Below are 21,096 nucleotides of genomic sequence, written 5' to 3' on the forward strand. Positions count from 1 at the left end.
GCAACCTTCATTCCACACGTAACCCTTTTGCCATGTAACCTCGTATATGCACAGGTTCCAGGGATTGGGGTGAGGGTACCTTTGGAGGACCGTTATCCTGGCCACCACCAAGCTCACCTCCTTCCACCTCTCACCCCACACTTTATGTTTTAACCACAAGGAAGGCGAGGCTCTGAGGCATTGTTGTGAAGGGCCAGGCTTGTGGGACCGAGGACCAGTAGGAAACCACAAGTTACCTCCAAAAGATTCCCCGATACGTGCTGCCTCTTTTACCTCTTCACACTGCAGATCCCTAACTATCTTGCAGCCCCAATTTTCTCGCCAGAAAATGAGGAGAAGGATGCCTGCTCCTCAGGGTCATGGTGAGGATTAAACTGGTGACATTCGCACAATGTGTAGGGAGTCAGGATGATGCATGAAAAAGAGCTTGTGCTCTGTCTTCAGAAGTCTGGGTTCAAAGTTGATTCCCAACACTTAAAACCTCGCGTGGTCCCAGCAGCGTATTTAATCTCTGTAAATTCCCTCAAAATCTCCATTTCCTCGGCTATAAAGTGGGGGTATCAATAACACCTATCATAGGGTTGCTGCAAGGATTAAATGAGATAAATTATACAAAGTGTTTTGGCATATGTAATTGCTCCGTAAGATTAGGTATTATGATTATTACACTAGAATCCCTAATACCTGTAGCGGTTCTTTGTTGGGATGCTTTCGTTCATTTTCTTTTTTTTTTTTATCTGACAAACTCTGAAATCTCAGCTTTAGCATTTACGCCTCCAGAAAAGCCTTCCCCTTCTCGTCCAACCGCAGGTTGTTTGTTCTTTCCTGCCATGCCTGCCTGTTTAACACCTAGCCCACATTTCTATTACAATGGATCGAACTCAGTGTCGGTGCCTGTCCCCCACTCCCACCACCAGACACACCAGCCTGTCTGAGGCCCTTGAGGGCGGGTTCCATGCCCTGTACATCCAGCACCAACTTCAGGGACTAGGCAGTAGAATGGTTAAGAAATGTCTGCTTACGTTCTAAGTTACTACTTAGAAATTGCCGTAACGTGGACAATGCACGTAATATCACTCTGTTTCCAGTCCATATTCAGGTCAGTAAGGTACACGCTTTGTTCTCTGGGAACAACGTTCCACAACCAGTCCCCCAGGAGAGCCACAGCCAGAAGGTAGGGTTCCTTCATGCCCAACCCCACTCTTAGAGGACACGTCTGTGGTGACCTTCGGACCACAGCTCCCCACCTGCAGCTTAGGGGCTCCTGTGCCCTGCTTCAGCAATGAGGCCCCGAAGAAAAAGTCTTCCCCAAGCAGAACCGGGCTGAAAATCATATTTTCACAGGATGTCAAACCTTCTCTCCTACCTTAAATGAAAGGTATTATTTTTGAGAAGAGAATGTCACACTCTACCACCAAAATTCTGCTTCCTCGGCAGAAACCCCGGCAGTTTCTCTGCGCGGCTGGCAGCTCTCCACCCAAGGCCAATGCTGGGAAATTCACCAGGCCCAACGCAAATCACGAGAGCACAAGCTCCTCCGTGATTAAAACAAGGGAAAGCAAACTCCAGGAGCATTGAGAGGGGGTAGGCGTAGGAAGTACAGTCCACCCCGGGACCCACGGCAGGACTTTCACTCTTTTGGGGAGATTCGCCCATCACTTTCCCAAATAAATAAATTATCCCCAGCTCAGCAACCTCGGGGCCCTTCCTGTATTAGATGATATCCCTTTGGCTTCATCTCTGGTCTATATAAAAATGCACCCTTCTTAGCTGCCAACGACCCATCAGTCCCTCGTCTCTAAGCAATTCATGCTTCACACCGAGACCTCTTTCTGATTCACCCACACCGAACCTGCCCTGGGATAAAAAGCTTTGTACAGAGCTGGGAGGGTGGGGAAGGTGTCAGGCAGTGAGCAGATTCACATAAATGGGAAACTGTCTGTACTTTTTAATGAGTGAGAAGGCGCTAGGGAGAACAGGTCAGGAGCCGCTTTCTGTCCCCTGAGTTTCCCGTTGTGTCAACTTCTGTGTGTGTGGCCTGGGGGCTGATCATACTCTAAGTCCCCGGGAGTCCCAGAAGCACTGGCTGCTTACCTAGCTGCCAGGTCTAAGTATGGACACGTGGCTACCGTGGCCACATTTTCCCTGATCTGGAGGATTCGGACCTCACTTATCCTCTCTGGCCACTCCCAGAGGCTCCTGCTTCCTGACAGAGGTGGGAGTCAGCCCTGAGCATAACCCGATGACTGACCCAGGGGTTCTGTGTCTTCTGTGTGCCCTCTGGCTGGACTCAGGTGCTGACCTGTTCCATTCTAGTGCCCTCGGTGTCAAGGAACCGGCTATTTGGAGTCCAGGAGGCCAGGATGGTTTTGCCAAGATGGATTCCGGTACACAGCTGCTGACCTATGTGTGGCTTGCAAGCTCTCTTGGCAAGGGACCCCCTATCCAGATGTTCCCCCGCGTAAGCACCTGAGCCAGTGAGGTGTGCCAGGCCCTGGTGGGATGCTTTCCTAGGGTGCTCATCTGTTCCGGAAACTCCCATTGACTACAAGTGTCCTCCTCACCAAGGACTCTCCACTCAGAGATTCCTGGCCTCTTCCTCCAGCACCTCACTCCACTGCGTGACCGGGGCTGTATGCAAACATTTGCTTTGATTTGTAAAATGATCCATATAATTAGGGAAAAGAGTTAAATAAAGGGACTGATTTCAGAGAGCAGGCTCTTAATGACACTAATACCTGACAAAAGGGGTCATTATGATGGGCTAATGGGCCTTGCCTGGCGTTCAGCTCTCTCAGGACACAATCCAACACACTCAATTATCTGCTAATCAGGGCCATTTTGTCAGAGGTTATTGCCCTGAAGTATCAATTATAGGAACATTATTAATACTTTATGGAGAAACCACTTGCATGAAAGTGTTAAACTCATGAGGCGAGCCCATCAACCCCTCTCCCAACTGGGACCCATAATGTACCATCCCTTTTTGCCCCCATTTAACTCCCCAAGTGGGGCTTTCCATGACCATTGGGTCTACTGGGAGGGAGCCAGGGCCATGATGATGTTCCCAATCTTGTCACCTGTGACCGAACTGGCACTCCCAACTCTTAATGCCACCAGCTGGCAACAGTGGCTTAGCCCAAAGCCAAGGCATCACTGACTCGAGATGCGGGAGGGAAGCAGGGGGCCACAGGGCTTCAGGAACAAGCCTGCATGTGTGTGCGTGTGCGAGCCCACACGCATACACACGCCCCTGTACGTGTGTGCACACTTGTGCGTGTGTGTGTTTCCCTCTCTCTCTCTTTTCTCTCTTCTTCCCCTCCTCTTTCTTCCTATCTTCTCCCTTTCCCTGTGTCCCCCTCTCTGTCTCCCTCCCTTCCTCTTCCCCCTCCTCCTCCCCCTTCTTTTCCTCTCCATCTTTCTCTCTGTGTGTTTCTCTTTCTCTTCCTCCCTCCCTTCCTTCTCCCCCTTCTTCCCCTCCCCATCTCTCCTCTCTGCCCTTTCTCTCTCTTCCTCTCACTCTCTCTAATGCGATCCGTCTGAGGCAACAGGAAGGAGACGGACAAGAGATCTTACTTCAGGATATGACCTTTTCAGGATGCAATCCACACTGCTCCCTGGAGCCCACTTCTCCTCCATGCTGGACACATGGACTTTTCACCTCTAAGGAGGCACCATCCAACACAGAAACTGGAGGGACAACCCTTAAAAATGGTGTGAGGTAGAGGTCAAAATATGAAAAGAGCTTTAAAGTCAGAGCAATGAGAATTCAAGTCTCTGTCCATCACTCCCTGGCTGGGGGGGGGAGGTCTCAGGCAAGTCACATAACCTCTCCCACCTGTGGTTTCCGAAGGAGATAGTGTGATTTAGAGCGCCCACCGTGCCGCTCGCTAGTCGTGCAAACTTGAGTCAGCTATTTCACCTCCCTGAACCTCAGTTTTTCACATGGAGAGTCAGGTCTGTATGCTAGAGCACAGTAAGGGCTAAATACATTAGCACTAGCATAGCGCCTGACGTATTCCATCCGCGGGGAGCATGATACCTACGTCACAGTGGGGCTACGCGTTGGAAATATTTTATCCCTAAATAACAAACATAAGTGAGCAATAGAAGTAAGTTCTGTCCGCTCCTCCAACCCTGAATAACTAGACAAGGTGAGCAGCAGTTAGGGACCCTTTGGAACTCCTTCCGGTGTTCTGGCATCATGGGGAGGTGCCAGCGTGCTCTGGAGAAGCTGCCTTTCAGGAATGCATGGAACTCTCCACTTGTATGGCCCAGCAGGCCTAGACCTGCCCCTCACAATCAGGGCTACACTTGTGTGGCACCTCGCCATCAGGGAAGAGGTTCAGCACCGCGTCGGTATCTCCTACAATTTGGCTTAGAGGCAGAGTTCAGTCTCATGAGGAAAAGGTAGGAAGAAGGGACAGGAGGGTTTGCTCTGGCACTTAATGGTCCATCTCATTGCTGCCAACCCTACTCTGTGGGTGAGAAAAGAACAATTAGAAACTGGGTTGTGTTCGTGCACCGGCCAGTCGTTGTTAAGGTCCTCCCGTGGGCTGGGCAGGCGATCCCAGTCTGAGACGGGGAGGCCAAGTCCAGAACAGATCTGTTCTGTTAGAGTTTGGTCTATGTCTTGGTACAAGTTTCTATCTACGTATGTCCAGAGCTTCCTGTAATTCCTGGTCAAGCTCAAGGGCCATGAGTTATTCTATCTGTGGAAGGGAGGTCCAAGGACAGGATTGCATAAAAGCGCTAGTGTTAGAAGATGTGTCAAAAATTGGTGGCCGTGCCCTGCTCGACTGAGTACCACCTTCAAAGAAACGACCTTCGCTGCTAACTGTGAGGTTCTGGATTAAGAGTGTTAACCCGGAAGTAGTTAAAAATGCAGGAACAAGCCCTACAATATCTTCCCTGGAGACCAGAGAGGTCTTCCCTGGAGACCAGAGAGGAGTCAAGGCATTTGGCTGACTGAGGGAGGGTCCACTCCGGTGGAGAGACACGGCCAATGCTCCATTCTCTGGCCGGGAGAGAGGCTGGACACTTACAAGCAAAAGGCCTCCACATCTTGCTCCGGGCAGCCTGACCTAAGGCTCAGTGGTGAGGAGGCTTGGCTGAGGGACAGAAGGTACTGAGAACCCAGCCTCCTGATCCTTGGTAAATAAATAAACAGTGTTAAATCTGCTGTTCGGTGGGCCTGGGTAATTAGCATCTGCGTTAAGCAGTTACGGGGTTAAGTGCTACCAGGGGTTTGATCCGGGCTGACAGAGTCTGAGCTACGGAGTGGGGTGGTTGCCTAGCAACAACACCTGTAGCACATTAAGCAGCCAGTCAGCTTTGTCAACTTCTAGCAGGGGAACTTGTAGAGTGGAAGATGGGGGCGGAGGCTGGATTAGGGGGCACAGAGGTGGAAAGCTGGACAGTGGGTCTCTGGATGGAAGAGGGGGGCAGTCAAATGCTTCTGTGTACCCCTAGAATGGCTTGATGTCTACTTCCTCATGCAGGAAGCAGGTGGGCAGCTCCGGGTGTGAGTCCAGGCAGGGGAGGGATCCTGCCATGGTTCCTGTCTCTGCCTAAGACCCTCATGCCAGCAACCAGGAGAAGTAGGAATCCCCTTAGTGGAGTCCTGTCTCAAATAAGGCATCTCAGGATGTGGGGATGGGGGAAAGCAGGGAGAGGAGGTGCTCTTGTGGTTTTGTTTTCAGGTCCAGGAGGAACACGGGGCTCTTTCCGCTGGCTTGTCTTTCAGGAAGGGACCACAGAGAACAAAAGCAAAGACCCTGAGAAGACAAAGTCCTTCTCACCACCTTCCTTTCGCACCTTCCCGCACATCACTCTGGACTTCCTCTCATGCACGCCTGAGATAGAGCTAGAAAAAAGAAAAGATTGAGGAAGGCCAGAGAGCTTAATAACATTGTTGCTGCTGTCTTTGTAGAATTCATGGTCTAGCGAGCCAGCCCCTTGACTTTCTTCAGGATCCCCACACTGTCTTTGAGGGGGCGGGGTGCGGGACGAAGAGTGATGTGCCTCATTTGAAATGTAGCGCCGGCGATCAGAACACCTGGGGTCAACTCCACTTCTGTCGCTTGGAAGCCCTGTGGCCTTTGGCTCATACCTGTGCTGTGCTGAGACTCAGTTTTCTCATCTGTAAAGTGGAGGGTAATCCTATCCACCCTACTTGCCTTATGGGGACCGAAGGAAGCAGTTACAAATGCTGTGGGTCTGCCCACACAGATGAGGCATTCGGACTACAAAGGAGATGCCCATCAATCTGCTCCCTGGGACGGGCCTGAGCTATCTGCTGTTTGGGCCGACGCAGAGCACGGAGGAGTAGCCACGCGGCCATGTTACTGGGTAACTGCTGGTAGCACGGCCCCGAGAGGGGGGCCCGTTCGACTTTTCTATTCTAGGTTCACTGGTTCAAATCCAGCCCTGGGCCAACAATTACTGCAATCATTGGGTTTGGAATTCAGAGAGTCTGACTTTTCAGAAGGCCTTGTGCTTATCTATCCTCCCCTGAGCTCTCACCGAACACTTCTGCGTGCGGTTACGAGAGAAACCAAGGGAGGCTGGAGAACCTGGCGCCGGGTCCCAAACATACACATGCCCACCTCCCCTCCTTCTGGATGATCTTACGAGGCGGTCCAGCGCCGGAGGGCGGGGAGGCGCGCATTGTCTCCCCTCTGGCTTAGCGGCAGCAGGCCGAGCCCCAGCTGATGCTGCCTGGGGGTCCCACTCACACCTTGGTCCTCCCTGCGTGTCTGACAAAGTTGGCAAGTCTCCCTTTCCACACGCAGCTAAGACTGGTCCTCCCCACCCTTGTCTGATTCCTCCCCACGCCATGTCTGATTAGAAAAAAAAGAATATGTCCAGCAACCAACAGATCTAAGGCCCAGCCAGGCTAACGGAGCTGTTCACCAGCCCAGAATGCACTGAGCCCCGTGCGTGCTTTTGTGGGCTCTCTGCCTGAGTGGCCATGGGTTCCGTGGACGCCCCGCCACCCCCCGGGGTGACAGAAAGTGTGACTGTGCGTGAGCCGCTCCCTCCATGGCTTCTCCGAGCCCGGTGTTGTGCCGTTATTTTCATGCTCGGGGTTATATTTAACTCAAGTCATAATATTTGGGGGGTTGGAAACCTGCTGTTTCACCAAGAAAGGCATTTGAATATTCTCAGTTGCAGAGAATTCCAAGGGCTCTGGGAAGAGAGTGAGGCGGTTGCCCCAGATTTGTCTGACACATCGTGGTCACGTGGACTCCATTAGTGGATGACTGAGGCATTGAGCAGGCAGCCTAAAGGAATGTTGTAGAAATGATGAAGAGGAGCCAGTGAGTGATGTCAGCGGGAGGCTGATGCCTCTGGGGGTCCCAGGGCACTCGCCCCACACATCCCCACAGGGAGGGAAACTCTAATTGGCAATATCGCCTGCCTTGTCACCACCCCACCTCTTATACCTAGTGTCAATCTGAGGGGGGTGCGGAACGAGAGTCCCATGTGACGTGAGGAGAGGCACAATTCAGCTCATCCCCGACTGAGGCTCTCGGTCCTGATACCCCTGGTAAGAGAAGAAAGCATCCAAAGGGAGGACCATCCTTATACTGGGAGGCAGTGCCCCCCCTTCCCCCCCCCCAAAGAAGCCCCAGCAAAGTCAGCAGGGGGCAAAGTACAGGTTGTCCGTAAAATGTGGAAAAACGGATGGTGCTATTTTATTCCTCAGAGTACAAAGACATCCTTGAGGACATAGATAGATTCAGCTGTTTCCAGATTTTATGGACACTCTACACGCTGCTTTCAAATGCTGAGTCTCTGAGCAGTTTTCCTGAAAGTTCTTTCTTTGTGGTATTATATACAGTCAATCTCCCTGGGAAACTCAGACTTAGTCCTTTTGCACTACTTTACTTCCCTGAGCCACGAAGGGCAGTTTGGGCAGAATCCAAAATACACCGAGGTGGGGTCCGTGAGTAGGTGGAGAGTGAGGACAGGCGGGGCGGCCACATGGTTTTTATTATGGTGTCTAGACGCAGGCAGGTCTGAAAACTCCAGGCGAGAAGGAGAAGTGTCGCTCCTGGGGCAGCAAACACTTTGCAGGCTGAGCAGACTCCGCTCCCCTCGCCGGCCAGAGCGGCCGGCACGAGGCCCGCAGAGTATCCTTGAGGATAGGTCCTTCCGATGCCTCCAAGGGCCTTCCCAGGCGGAGGGGGCTTGGAGCCAGTCACTCGGGCAGCGGGCACGAAGGGGACCTTGGCAATCAGGGGCTACCGTGATCCCCGTCTGTTGAGGCCACTATCTCATCTCCAGCCTGAACTAAGCACTCAAACCAGCATTTACTTCACATTCATGGGAACTGACATATGGTATAATTTTTTCTAAAATCTTCCAAGTTCCCTAGGCAGCTTTGACGTGAATATTAATACTAACATAATTTCATGATGATTAGAGAACACAATTAGGGGCTATTAATAATGACACAAATAATGACATTTAAGGCCTCATTTTAATTTGAGGAATATTCTGTCTGGTGGTATTTAAACAGCTCTGTCTAGCACAATTAGTGTGGTGCCAGGGTGCAGACACTGCTCCCAGAATCTACCAGTCCCACCTCACGACCCACCTCCAGAGCAGGGGGAGGGGTGGGGGGCACCGGCCCACACCTAAGATGCACGCCGAGGGAGCCTCCTGTGCCAGCTATGGCTGAGTCATCAGGGGTAGCGTCCTCAGGCAAAGAGCCCTGTGAACAGGTTGCAAGAGGAGTCCACGCTGGGAAAGCTCTCTGGTGACAGGACTGGAGTCAGTCAGTCGCTTCCTTCCGTAGGTACCAATGCTCCCTAAACAGCTGAAGGGACACTTGTTTCCATGTCTCCTCAACTAAATCCTAGTTGACGTGCACGACGTGACTTCCCATTCAGGCCCACAAGCCCCTCCGGCCCCTCTTCTTCAGCCACGTTATTCTACCTCCGTCTTAGCAGGTAGGGTGTTCTGTTGTGATTACCCGTGTGCTTCCGGACCGCTCCCTTACGGAGGGCCTGGGCTGCGTCTTTTTTGCTTTTAAACCCTCAGCTCCCAGGCACACAGTAGCCCCTCCATGTTCACTGAATGACTTAATGACCCAATGACTGAGAGCTCTGCCTTCCTGCCATTGGGCACACGTTTGAAGCTGAAATCCCATTACCACATTATACCTGCTGAGCCCTCTACTGGATCTGTTGAATGTTTCCGACCAATAGTGAACACCTTGGAGATGATTGGGCTGATTTGGGGCGGTGGGAGGGGGGTGGGGGGGCCGGTGTGCAGAGAGGAAACGTCGTGAAATATGAAACTTTGTTGGTAAAGCGATAACCCAAAGTCCTTGACCTGTGCATCAACCAACTGGGGGAAACATAGCCTAACGCCATGATATGTTTTGGAGCTGTAGACTAAATTCTGCATGGAGATATTTGATAGATAAGGCTAGACTAGAAGCTGGGTGTTCTATCAATTCGGGTTTCTATAGCAGAAAGGAGGAACCGAACAGTGAACTTCCTAATAAGGGAGGATCTTAAATAAATAAATAGGAAAAGGAGAAGGGAGGAAGCGGAGGAAGAGAGAGAAAGAGGAGAGAGGAGGGGCGGTGGAGGGGGGGGGGTGGGGAGAATATTAACTGAGCATTTATCCTGTGCCGGGCACTTCAGGTACTTAATACCCAGTGTCTTCTTAGATACCATGACAGATACGTTCTTATCAGTACTTTCATTTAACAGACGGCGACACTGAAGTCCAAATCGTCATGCCAGGTCACACAGCACTATGTGGCTCATCCAGGCTCCAAACCCATGTCTAGCTGACCCCAGAGTCCAGATCGTAACCACCCACTGTACCGGGACAGGTGACCAGGGAGGATGAGGACATCTGGGAGGCTTGCAAGAGGGAGGAAAGTGGACATGGACAGGAGGCAGGCTCTCGACGTCCCTTCCGCTCGCAAACCCACGTGGCCTGCAGGGCAGACGTGGAAGTCCACGGGGCCAGGACCAGAACAGGCATCCCCAGAGCTGACGAGGGGCAGAGTCCGGCCCCCCGGAATTGGCGGCACCAGGCATGTCTGAGATCGGGGCCGTCAGGCGCCTGGCTCCAGCACAGGCCGATGGAGCTTCGGCTGAGGCCGGTGGGGCTGTAGAGGCCTGGGCAGGGTCTGCAAACAGCGGGGGAAGTTAAGTGGAACCTTTCCGGGTAATTGACTCTGCCTGTCCACGAGACCCCCTGCCAAGCCCAGGCCGGCCCCGGCCTGACGCACGGCAGCCTGTCTGGAGTCTGCTGTTCAGAGGCAGAGCGCCTGGTTGACAGCAGGTTGGTAATGTTGCTAGAAGACTCCCCCTTTCACTTGCAAGCCTCGTTTTGTCCGAGTGCCTGATGCGTAAGGCAGGGAACCATTCGAATCCACGGCGATCGTGGTGGTGGGAGCATGGGATCGAACGGAAGATGTGGGGCTGGCGGAGGGGCTCCGGCAGAGCCACCCGGCCTCCCTCAGCACCCTATCCAGGCAGTGAGCTGGTACCCGCCACCCCTCACGATGCCACGTGGACGTTATCAGCCAGGCGTGGCGCGGGGGGGGGGGGGGCGGGTGGTAGGGGGGACACTGGGTGCACATCGAGGGATTCTCATGGCTGCAGGAAGCCTGTAAAAGCTGGAAAGGTGGTCACTCACTGATTTCCTCGTCCCGTGGCACACTTGCTCTCTACAGCTACCTACTACCATCCCCCAATCCTTCCCTCTGCCTCCTAGCCACACATCCTGGGGATTCTGCCCGCCCATCCCTCACAGCCAGTCACCCCAAGGCAGCAGAGGAAACATGGCTTGCTCGGACAGGGACCCAGGATCCCCCTGCCCTCAGTGTCCGGGGAAGCAGCAGTAGAGGGCATGTGGGGAGCTCAGGAAGGGCTCGGAAGAGACAGGAACACAGGAGTCAAGAGCAGCACGGGGACAGGGATTCCCAGGACCCAGGGATGCACAGGGGCAGAATAGCCAGGTGGAATGGAGCCCGGGGCAAGGGCAGACCGCCCCCCAGGCTACCAGAGGATTAGGCCAAATTTCTCATCTTCCCGGCATCTGGCCGGCATCTCCTCCAGGGCCCTGACTTGTGCCCTGGCACTGCTATTCTCCCCGCTGTCGAGAGCGCCTCAAGCAGAGTGAGGCTGACCAGCCCCCACCCCACCCTCCTATTTCTCTCCCCCCTGCAGCTCCATTCCGTACCCTCAAGGTGAAACCCGTAGACTCTCTTACCTGGACTATTGCAATGGCCTCCTCGCTAAAATCCGACCCTACTGTCTCTTCCCTCTCTCCCCACTCCTCTACACATCATTATCAGAATTATATTCCCAAAGGGTGAAAATTATATCTAACATTCACAAAGAGCTTCCCGTGTGCCAGGCATTATTCCAAGCACTTGGCACAGTCTACCTCTTTGAGCCTTACAACAATTCCATCTTTCCAGTAACTACTATGTAGCATTCCCATTTTACAGATGAGGGAACAGAGGCACAGAGAGATTAGGTAATCTGCCCAAATTACATAGCTAGGAAATGATAGCACCAGGATTTGAAATCTCCACTGTTAATCTTAAATCAAGGGTAGCAATGATCACAGCATACTCCCTCTCTCTTCAGAAACTTTTAGGGACTTCCCACCATCTATCCCACCAAAACTCCTAACCCCTTAGCTTCCACGCCTTCAAAGGTCTGCGCCAGCCCACCTTCCAACTCTGTCCCTCCTACTGCATTCCAGCCCAAGGTGTTAATTCTCCAACCCCCACCCCCCCCCCCCCGCCCCCCGGCCTCAGCACTGTCCAGCCTGAGTATCAATCAGCACATCTCTCTCAGCCATTTCTGCCCACCTGAATCCCTCCCTGCCTGTGCCCCACCGCAGCCTAAAGCCACTCTGCCTTTTTGGACCCCCCTCTTAAGAAAAGCATCAGCCTAGGACATCCCAGGTTTAAAAAATGCTCGTTCTCATCATTGGCTCTGTCACTGCAGTAAGAAAGCGAGTGCACCCCTCTGAGCATCAGTTTCCTTGTCTGTAAAAAGAGAGTGATGCGAATAGTCCTCACTTTCAAACACTGTTGTAATGATTCAAAAAAGTCACCTGGGGCAAGTGCCTGACTCCTAATGGAGTCTCAGTCAAGGTTACGGTTCTTCCCCTCTGCTTCCTGACCTCACGGCTTTTACCATGTCTCCCTGCCATTTGGGCTGTTTGGATCCTTGGGAAACTGTATGTGGCTTTAGGGCAAGTACTACCTGTCAGTCTCTGAAACTCCCCACACGCCTTGCCAAGTGTCAGTCATTGTTGGTGTTCAATACATGTTATTTTGTGTCAATTACTTCAAATGAGTGACTGGTATCAGGATGTCATAGAGGGGACATCCTCTATGGATGTCTACCAAAAGTAGATCCATGCGGCTCCTGAGTTCCCTTCAACCTTGAGATTCTAGAACTCAAGGAGCCTCTTCCTTCATGGAACTTTATGCAAAACTCAGAATTCTTTCCTATCGGATGCTTACTGTTGCCGAGGATGTCAGCCTGAGGTCCCAGGGACTCTTCAAACCCACTTCTAGCCCACTCACGTCGTTCCCCTCCAAATCATTTTTTCCAGGGGTCTGGCATTTCCAGTCCACACCAGGAAGCTGAAGTTTTCGGGCGGCCCCACAGCACAGCTACCACTGGTGGAAAAGTCAAACCAGCAAATGGAAATGTCACTCAATCATTTCTCTGTGCTTTCCTCTCATTGGCCTTCCCTGTCGCCTATAATGAGAAATTCTTTTGGCCCAAATATTGTTTGAATTTCAAATACACAATTTCCCCGGGGGGTGACCAGATGAAAAGAGAAATCTGGTTTGCAACATAAGACCTCCATGTGGAAGTTGCATTGAGCGAGCGAACACCGAAACTAAATTTTTATTGAGCTCCTTGAAATGACAGAAACACATCAAGGCAACCAGGCTCCCTTCCCACTGTGGTGTGCTTAAATTATTTTAAGTGAACACCAAGGAAGCACCCCTCAAGGGGTGAGGAAAGAAGGAAAGGATTTTAAACACAGTGGGCAAAATAATAAATCTGCTCATGGTGTATAACCCACTCCCTCTGACTATCCCAGCGTGTGCCTTCCTATGCATCTTTCTGTACAAGCATCGACTGTCCACAGCCAGGGTTCTTAATCTGAGGAAGGGGGTCTCAGAGGCCCTAGGGCAATGATACTCAATCCTGGCAGCATCGGCATATCCTAGAGTGTTTTAGAAAAAAATACTAATGCCCAGACCCCACCCTGGACCAATTAAGTCAGAGTCTCTGTGTGTATGGCCCAGACCTCACAATTTTTATAAAAAAGTTTCCCGATGATTCAAATGTGTGCAGCCAGGTTGGGATGTATACATAGATTCGGAGGATATGCACCCCCCAAAATGGCAGGCAAATTTTTGCATGCGCGAGTGTTCTATTTGTTTTGCTGGGGTGAGGGATCATCACTTTCAGACGATCCCTTAAAAGATCTGCCAGCTCATGGGGCGCCTGGGTGGCGCAGTCGGTTAAGCGTCCGACTTCAGCCAGGTCACGATCTCGCGGTCCGTGAGTTCGAGCCCCGCGTCAGGCTCTGGGCTGATGGCTCGGAGCCTAGAGCCTGTTTCCGATTCTGTGTCTCCCTCTCTCTCTGCCCCTCCCCCGTTCATGCTCTGTCTCTCTCTGTCCCAAAAAAAAAATAAATAAACGTTGGAAAAAAAAAAAAAAGGAAAAAGAAAAAAAGAAAAAAAAAAAAAAAAAAAAGATCTGCCAGCTCCAAACAGGTCTGCCGCTTGGCGGCTCAGGTTCCTTCCAGCTGGACAATGACAGGTGCCTCAGGTGTGGTCGCCAGCGGGCAAACAAAAGTCAGGTCTCTGGTTTCTTGAGAAATGAACTTGTGGCTCTAGATCCCAAACAGCAAGAAGCTGTCACTGATGGGGGGTGGGGGGATGGGGGGATCCACTGAAAACCAGAGGGAGGCATCTGTGGTGAGGGGTGGGGGGAGGATCCACTGAAAACCCGTGGGTGGCATCCCTGCAGGAAAAACCTGGGCGCACAGTGGAATTTACCATTAAGGCCTCCCTGCCCGTGACTCAGCTGACAGCTGTCCCCAGCGTGGCCTCTGAATCTGGACATCAGAAGCCAAGTCCATGGAGAGGGACAGGTGCCCGGGAGCTCTCATCTGGGGAGCTCCACGCTCCTGGCTGAGCAATGCACTCCATAAAACCGTCCTGAGAACCAGTTCGTTCACGTGTACTGGAGGCTGAGAGGGAGGCAGATGGGGATCCGTCAATAAAGAGAAGGGCCCAAGCCCCTGAACGGGGCCCACAAGACTAAAGAGGCCCCCGGGAGCCCTCAGCGGCATCGGAATGTGATTTCAATAAATCCAGAGGGGAGCTTAAGGCTTGTGTGCAACTATCTAAGTGGGGCTAAAAGGGCACATGAGACAAGGGGGAATGTGGGGTGTCCTCCAGGCACTGAGGCTGTTCTTTTAGGAACCTCACTTCCCATCCCCTCCTCCCACCCCAGGGCTTGGTTGGATCTCAGCGTTTGGGCTCTGCCAGGGGACAGCCAGGCCTGCCCATGGCACTCCCATTGCCAAAAGGCAAGAGGGTTAGTCCTGGGGTTTCCCAGCCCCAAGTCAGCTGCTTAAGTGCTCGGCCCTGCTCATGAAAGGGCCCCCTCTTCCTCTCCTTTCAGCCCTGAGCTCTAATTTATCCTCCCCTTTGATAACCAACTCCAAACACGTTCGGCCGAGGCCGGGCCATCAGTGCACAAAGGCCTGTGCTCTCCCGGCTGAATGAAGCACTTCACTCTTGGGGGCATTTCTATAGAAGGCAAAATCCACCAAACAAGCTATTACACTTAAATCAGACAATGCCCGAGGTGACGGCGAGGAGACCAGCGTTAATGACTCAGCTAGCAGCGGGCTTCTCTATTTGGAAGCTCTACCGCAGCATGAGGGCAACCTGCTGCCCTTCCCAGCCTCTCAGCCCTGTCCCTCTCCTTCTGCTCCCAGACTAGAAAGTCGACCCTCTGTCTGCTGGGTCTGTGAATCCTGAGGGCTGAGTCCCCTAGGCCCGCGTAGACTGACTCTTGGCTCCCTCTTTGCCCGGAAAAAGAACGGAGAAGTTAAGTCTGGCCTGCCCCCTTCCTCTCTCCTTTATTCCGAAGATGACAAAACCACAGTAATTGTGGAAAGTCACACGGTCGGCTGGCGGCAGAGCCCGAATTAGAACCCTTGTCTCTTGCCTCATACAATTCATACAACAAGCGACGTAATTAGAGGATAGGCAGAAAGCCCTTAGCATAGTTTCTGGCACATGAAAGCACTCACTAGATATTAGCCGCTGTTATTTGTTATCATAGTAGTGGCATCATTTTTACAGATGTCGTTCAGCTACTCAAGAGTACCCGCCCAAGGGGCGCCTGGGTGGCGCAGTAGGTTAAGCGTCCGACTTCAGCCAGGTCACGATCTCGCGGTCCGTGAGTTCGAGCCCCGCGTCGGGCTCTGGGCTGATGGCTCAGAGCCTGGAGCCTGTTTCCTATTCTGTGTCTCCCTCTCTCTCTGCCCCTCCCCCGTTCATGCTCTGTCTCTCTCTGTCCCCCAAAAAATAAATAAACGTTGAAAAAAAAAATTAAAAAAAAAAAAAGAGTACCCGCCCTGAGCCAGACCATCTTCAGGGTGCTGGGCCTAATCCCTGACCATGGCACAGTCCCCCACGTTCTAATGGAAGATGCAAACTGCGATCCCAATACAGGGTAGTAAGTGACGGCATGGGGGGGAGTAAGGTGAGCTTTAGGGGCTCATAGGAAAGCACCTGCTAGAGACTGGGGGGCTCAGTGAAGAGCTCAAGCCTGAAGGATAATCTGGAGCTGGCCAGGTGAAGGGAGGTGACAATGGGGGGGTGGGGAAGTAGGGAGGTGTGTCCCTCTGGGAGGAGGGGATCATTGAAAGTGCAAAGGCAAACGGGGGCTGCAAAGGTGAGGGAAGGCAGGATGCACTTAAGGAAGTGAAGACATGTCCGTGTGAGGGGACACCCAGGTGTGAGGTGCAGAGACAAGGCAGTGCAGGCGAGAAGGCGAACGTGGCGAGATGCTGCTCAAGTCAGGTCAGGAGTCCCAGGGGGAGCCGTGGGAAGGAGCCCGGACTGCAGCGAGGGGTAAGGGGACGATGCCAGCCCCACGCGTGGCGGAGATCACAGGACGTATTGTGGGGAGCAGGTGGGAGGGGAGCTGGCAGCAGGGAGACCAGTTAGCAGGCCAAGCCCCAGTTTAGCTTTGCTCCGTGTTCCATGTCAACACACTACACAGGCGTGATCTTGGGTCGCCAAATAAGCCCCCCCTAAAGAGGACTCGTGGAAGGGCAAATGATCCGAAAGAAGTGAGCTATGGCCACGGGAGCAGAGAAATTGGACAATGGCTTTCCCTGGCCACTTGGCTCATTACCCAACAAGCCTGGAGCACCACACAGTGACAGCGAGTTCTCCACCAACCAGATGTGTGACCTTGGGCAACCTCCATCTCCCCATCTGTACAGTGAGGACATTTACTAAGTAATTGGTAAACTGCCTTGCAGTTCTCCCATTCTGTGGGTCTATTATTTGAAATACATATCATATATTTTTATTCTCAGATGCCTTGCTTTGCATTTTAATGTTTATGAAAACAAGACAAAATGATTTGCATTTTATAATAGAGGTAACACAGCTCATCAAAATCAAGTGTCCTGCACAGTGATCTCAGACATTTCCTCTTCTGGGTTCTCATCACTGAGCCCAAGAAAGGCCCAGCTTTGACGCTAGCCAGGGAAAGCTGGGTGGGAGCCGTGCTCCTGAGGCATCTGGCTTTTCCTTGCGGCCCGAGAACCGAGAACCGACCCGCCTTCTTCAGAAAATCCTCTGCCCTGGGGCCCTTTGCCCTGGGGAGTGAGGTTCTGCAAAGAAGCCATAATGCTCTTTCCCTGCCCAATAGCTCTGGCAGCTGCTAAGCTAAAGGACAAAGCTCCAAGGATTTTGGGCAAGTGAACAAAAAAACAAATTCAGGCTGGGGTGGGAGAAGAAAAGGCCACCTCAGAGCTGTTTTTTGGCGGAAAAGTGTTCCCCATCCTATAGCCTCAGGACACAAACAGCATAGCATCCAGAGGTGCACAGTGGCATGGAACAATTGAAAAATTGCCTTGTTGGACTACAACGTGCCAATTTTTCAAATCTAGAGCCATTTTCACTATTACAGTCTGTGCAGCCTAAGCCAGGAGAATTTTCTTCTGGGAGGGAAAATTGATTCCGAGGTTACCATTAACCCCCATTAGCACAGCACGCCCCAGTCTAAAACTATTCTTGGGATCCAAGGGGGCCAGAGGAAGCTATAGAGGCCCATGGTGAGGCTGGTGCCCAACATCACAGGTGCTAACAGCCAAAGTCCATTAGCCCCATGTCTCAGAAGGGCAAGAGAGCGAGTGAGCTGGAGAGAGGCAGGGAGGGAGGGAGCATAGAAAGATCTGGGTGTGTGTTTCCCCCGGGAATTCCTAGGCTTTGGAAGTTAGCCTGCACACCTCATTTAACTGGGGTGGATTGGGAACTTGCATGAGCTGAATAGCAGGAGCTAAGGCTCACTGCCTAGACCCTCCTGATTTTGTCCTGCAGCCCTCACCTGTCACTGCCCTTTGTGACAGGGGCCAGAGCCTGGGGAAGAGGAGTGTTCTCCAGGGAGCCAGCTGGGAGGTACCCATCCCATCCCCATTCCTTGTGCCCAGCCGCTCAGGGCACGGGTCTTTGCAGACACACCACTATAAGGCAGCTGGCTCTGTCTGCCCGAGGTGCCCCATATGGAAAATCACTCCAAGCCGGTCAAGAGCCTCAGTCACGGGGTGTGCTGTGTATCCATCTTTCCAAACATAGAGCAAAACCTACCAGCCCAGCAGAGAAAGCGGTGGTGCAGAGGCTGCTGCAAAGCCAAGAGACAAAGACAACTGTGTGCGGACAAAGGGGAACAGCAGGAGAGTAGCACATTCACTGATCTCGCGCGTGTCATTTGTTTCACATGCTGATGGGCAGTGGGCACTGGTGCTGGATCCAGCTCTGCCACTTGACCTTGGATAAGTTAACTTGCGTGCTCTGGGTCTCTTGTTTCTTCTTCTATAGCCTGGAAGTAAAAATAACCGCCTGGCCAAGTTGTCAATGTTGAATGCGACAATACGGGAAAGGAGTGGTTCTAGAACAGGTGCTCCACAAAAATACCTATGCATATAGATGTATGTCTAGGCAACAAATGAGTGTATACACATACATACATGTATGTGTGTATAAGGAACTAAGGAAGCCCACCATCCACTCTAGAACATCTCTGTTGTTCTCAGAATGGCATCACTTTATTCTTCTCAGAAGAGTTTGCTTCAGAGTTTTGTGGCTACATGGCTGACCAGCTTTGTACTTCAGAAGTTCCTTTCTTCCCTCCCGCCCCCATCCCTGCCCCTCCTCCACTACTACCATTAAGCCATCCCTCCTCCCCCATCCCTCTGTACACATGCCATCTGCTCATATCACTGTCCTCTCCTCCCTGGAATGACCAGTCTACGGGAAGAGCCTTGCCAGGGAGGGCCTCGTTGGCGCTGGCCGTACTGGAGAGAGGAAAGCGCTCCCTGACATCATGGCTTCCTCCGTTCCCCAAACACCGGGAGCATCTACCACGGGGTAGGCTCTGTGCCAGGCGCTGGGGATACCAGATGCGCAAGATCCAGTCCAGTCCTGGCCCTCCAGGGTATCCGGGAAGATGAGGCACCAGACCCATAGGCAGCTCATCACCACCCTACCACAGTGAGTGCAGGAGTGGACGGGACAGAGAGGCATCACACACAAGGAGGACCCAGGAGGGTGTCCCCAGGGGTGGGCACCCGCCCTGTGGTTGCTTCTGTTCCCTGCAGACCCGGGGGAGTTGACCTCTCTGGGTCATCTGGTGATTTGTGAGGGAGGGGAGGGGAGCACTCCGGGCTAAGTGCTGACGGGACGTCCCTGTCAACACAATGTTCCGCCTGGCCGGGCCTTCATATATAAAGATATTTAATGAATTAGTTAATTAATGAGAGGCGTTTGATTGATAGATCATATGGCGCTCGCAGCAGGGTGAGTCTGACCCTCGATATCGCCGCCTGGGCTGCAATCCGTCCCCCTCATTGGTCGGGAGAGCGCGGTCGCTCTGGCAATTTGCATGCATTTAATGTAGCTCTTTAATAGGATGTAATGTTAGCGAAAGCCAAAAGCGCAGCAGCTGTAACTTAAAAGACAGCCCCATTACTGCAAGCCTTATAATTAGGGTAAGAGGGAGACTCGGTCTGCCATATGTTAAACTCTTTTGAGGTTAATAGCTCTGTAAGATTTTTGCAATTTAAAAAAATTACACTTGAAGGATGATGACAAGGCTCATCAATGAGGCGCCTCTCCACTGGAGGCAAGGGACAGGAGGATCCCATGTCCCCCCAAGGCCTCTTCCTCGGGGCCGTGGCGAGGTGGCCCCTCTCCTGCCCCAAGTCGCTCCTGTCCCCACCAGCTTCTCCCAGCCGGGCCCCAGTAGCGCAAAGCTGCCGTCTCGGCTCCGCGCAGCCCGAGCTCGCCGGACCTGGCCGCGCAGGACGCCCCGCAGACCACCCCCCCCCCCCCCCCCCCTCGCAGGCCCAGCATCCTGCCGGCCGGGGACGTTTGGGGCCCGCGCGCGGTGCGCACCCAGGGCCGGGAGGCGCGCGCGGCGAGGGCTTACCTTGCGCAGACCGGGGCAACTCCAGAGCAATTAAGGGGCCCCGCAGGTTACCTGCGCTGGTGGCGCAGCCGGGGCCCGAATCAGGGAACGCGCAGCAGGCACTGCCGCGGGGGAGGGGAGGAGATCGCCCGGAATTTGCTTGGTAATTACCTGGCACAAGGCCTCGGGGGTGTCTGCCTCCTCTGTGCCCCGACCCTCGAGGAGGGAGGGGGGCTGGGAGGGGCGGACCGCTGGGCCCTGGAGCGCTGCCCGCTGCACCCCGGCAGCAACGTGGAACGGGACGGCCTCCCTCCCGCTCAAGAGTCCCGCATGAGCCCGGCCGCACCCTCCCAGGTCTGGAGTCTGACCCCGGGGTCCTTTTCCAGCCGCCCGGGGGGCATCGCGTGGGGAGGGGGGCGCGCAGGCACGGGGACTAGAGACCAGAGCCGGCCTCTGCGGACCGCAGTAGCCTCCTCCCGCTGGATCCCCTCCGACAGCCTGTGCCCGGCGGGGAGCCGAGGAGAGCTGCCCCCACCGCGGAATCTCTCCCCCAGGCGGTCTGCCTCCCGCATCTCTCCCCTCTCCCTGGCTTCCTCGCTGAGCGCGTGGGTGTCTGACCAAATTCCTGATGACAGACACTCCAGACAAAACAACACGAGGTGGGGGCGGGGAGGGGGAAGGAAGAAATCCCTTTTATTTTTTTAGAGGGGGCTCTTGTTAAAAGGAAATTACAGGAGCGATAAAATTACCACTAATTGCACGATTATCTGATTATCTCTGGTACCAAAAATACATGAAATCCTTTTCCTTTCCCAGCCACTTAAAGAATTCTCAGGGACATCCCTTGGGGAGGGACACAGATATCTCTCTTGCCAAAACCTGGAAAGCCCAAAGAGAAAAGGGGTCGTGCGGATGGTGGGGGGAGCACAGAGAAGATTCTGGAAGGCAAAAGTCCATCCCCAGAGAGGAGGAGAAAAAGTTTAGGGCAGGATGGGGAAGAAATGGAGGGGTGGGGAGACGTCACAGAAGATAACAAGAGTGTGCCTTCCAGTGAATTATGTCAGAGCTAACAAGGCTTAAGAAAGATGAGACCCATAGAGATTAGGTCCCTTGTCCAAGGTCTTGGAGCTGGCAGGTGTGGAGGGATGGCTGCGGGTGGGCACCTGCAGGGGAGTGGGGAGCTAGCTCTCCAAACCCTTGAGACCCTCATTGCCTTTTTGGGACAGAAATTACTGGCGGGTTTCAGTGACTCAGGCAGAAAATTGTTGTTTGTATTATAAATCTTGATTGGAAATGCTTCTCATTGGTACCTGCTAAAAGTGAACACAGCGGCAATAGCTAACTTTCACGAGTG

The 21,096-nt window shown here is 53.0% G+C and overlaps 1 long non-coding RNA gene across 1 annotated transcript in view; it reads right to left on the bottom strand.

Moving 5' to 3' along the window:
• Nucleotides 1-20,267, bottom strand: part of LOC147576954 (uncharacterized) — a 140,205-nt gene extending 119,938 nt beyond the window's left edge. The window contains exon 1 of the long non-coding RNA XR_015241338.1: nt 19,764-20,267. This is a non-coding gene — a long non-coding RNA (uncharacterized LOC147576954). The remainder of the gene's footprint in view (nt 1-19,763) is intronic.
• Nucleotides 20,268-21,096: the final 829 nt, after the last annotated feature.

The sequence above is a fragment of the Puma concolor genome, chromosome D1 (assembly GCF_028749965.1).
Source record: "Puma concolor isolate L17-30 chromosome D1, mPumCon1.1.hap2, whole genome shotgun sequence".
Classification (NCBI taxonomy): Eukaryota; Metazoa; Chordata; class Mammalia; order Carnivora; family Felidae; genus Puma; species Puma concolor.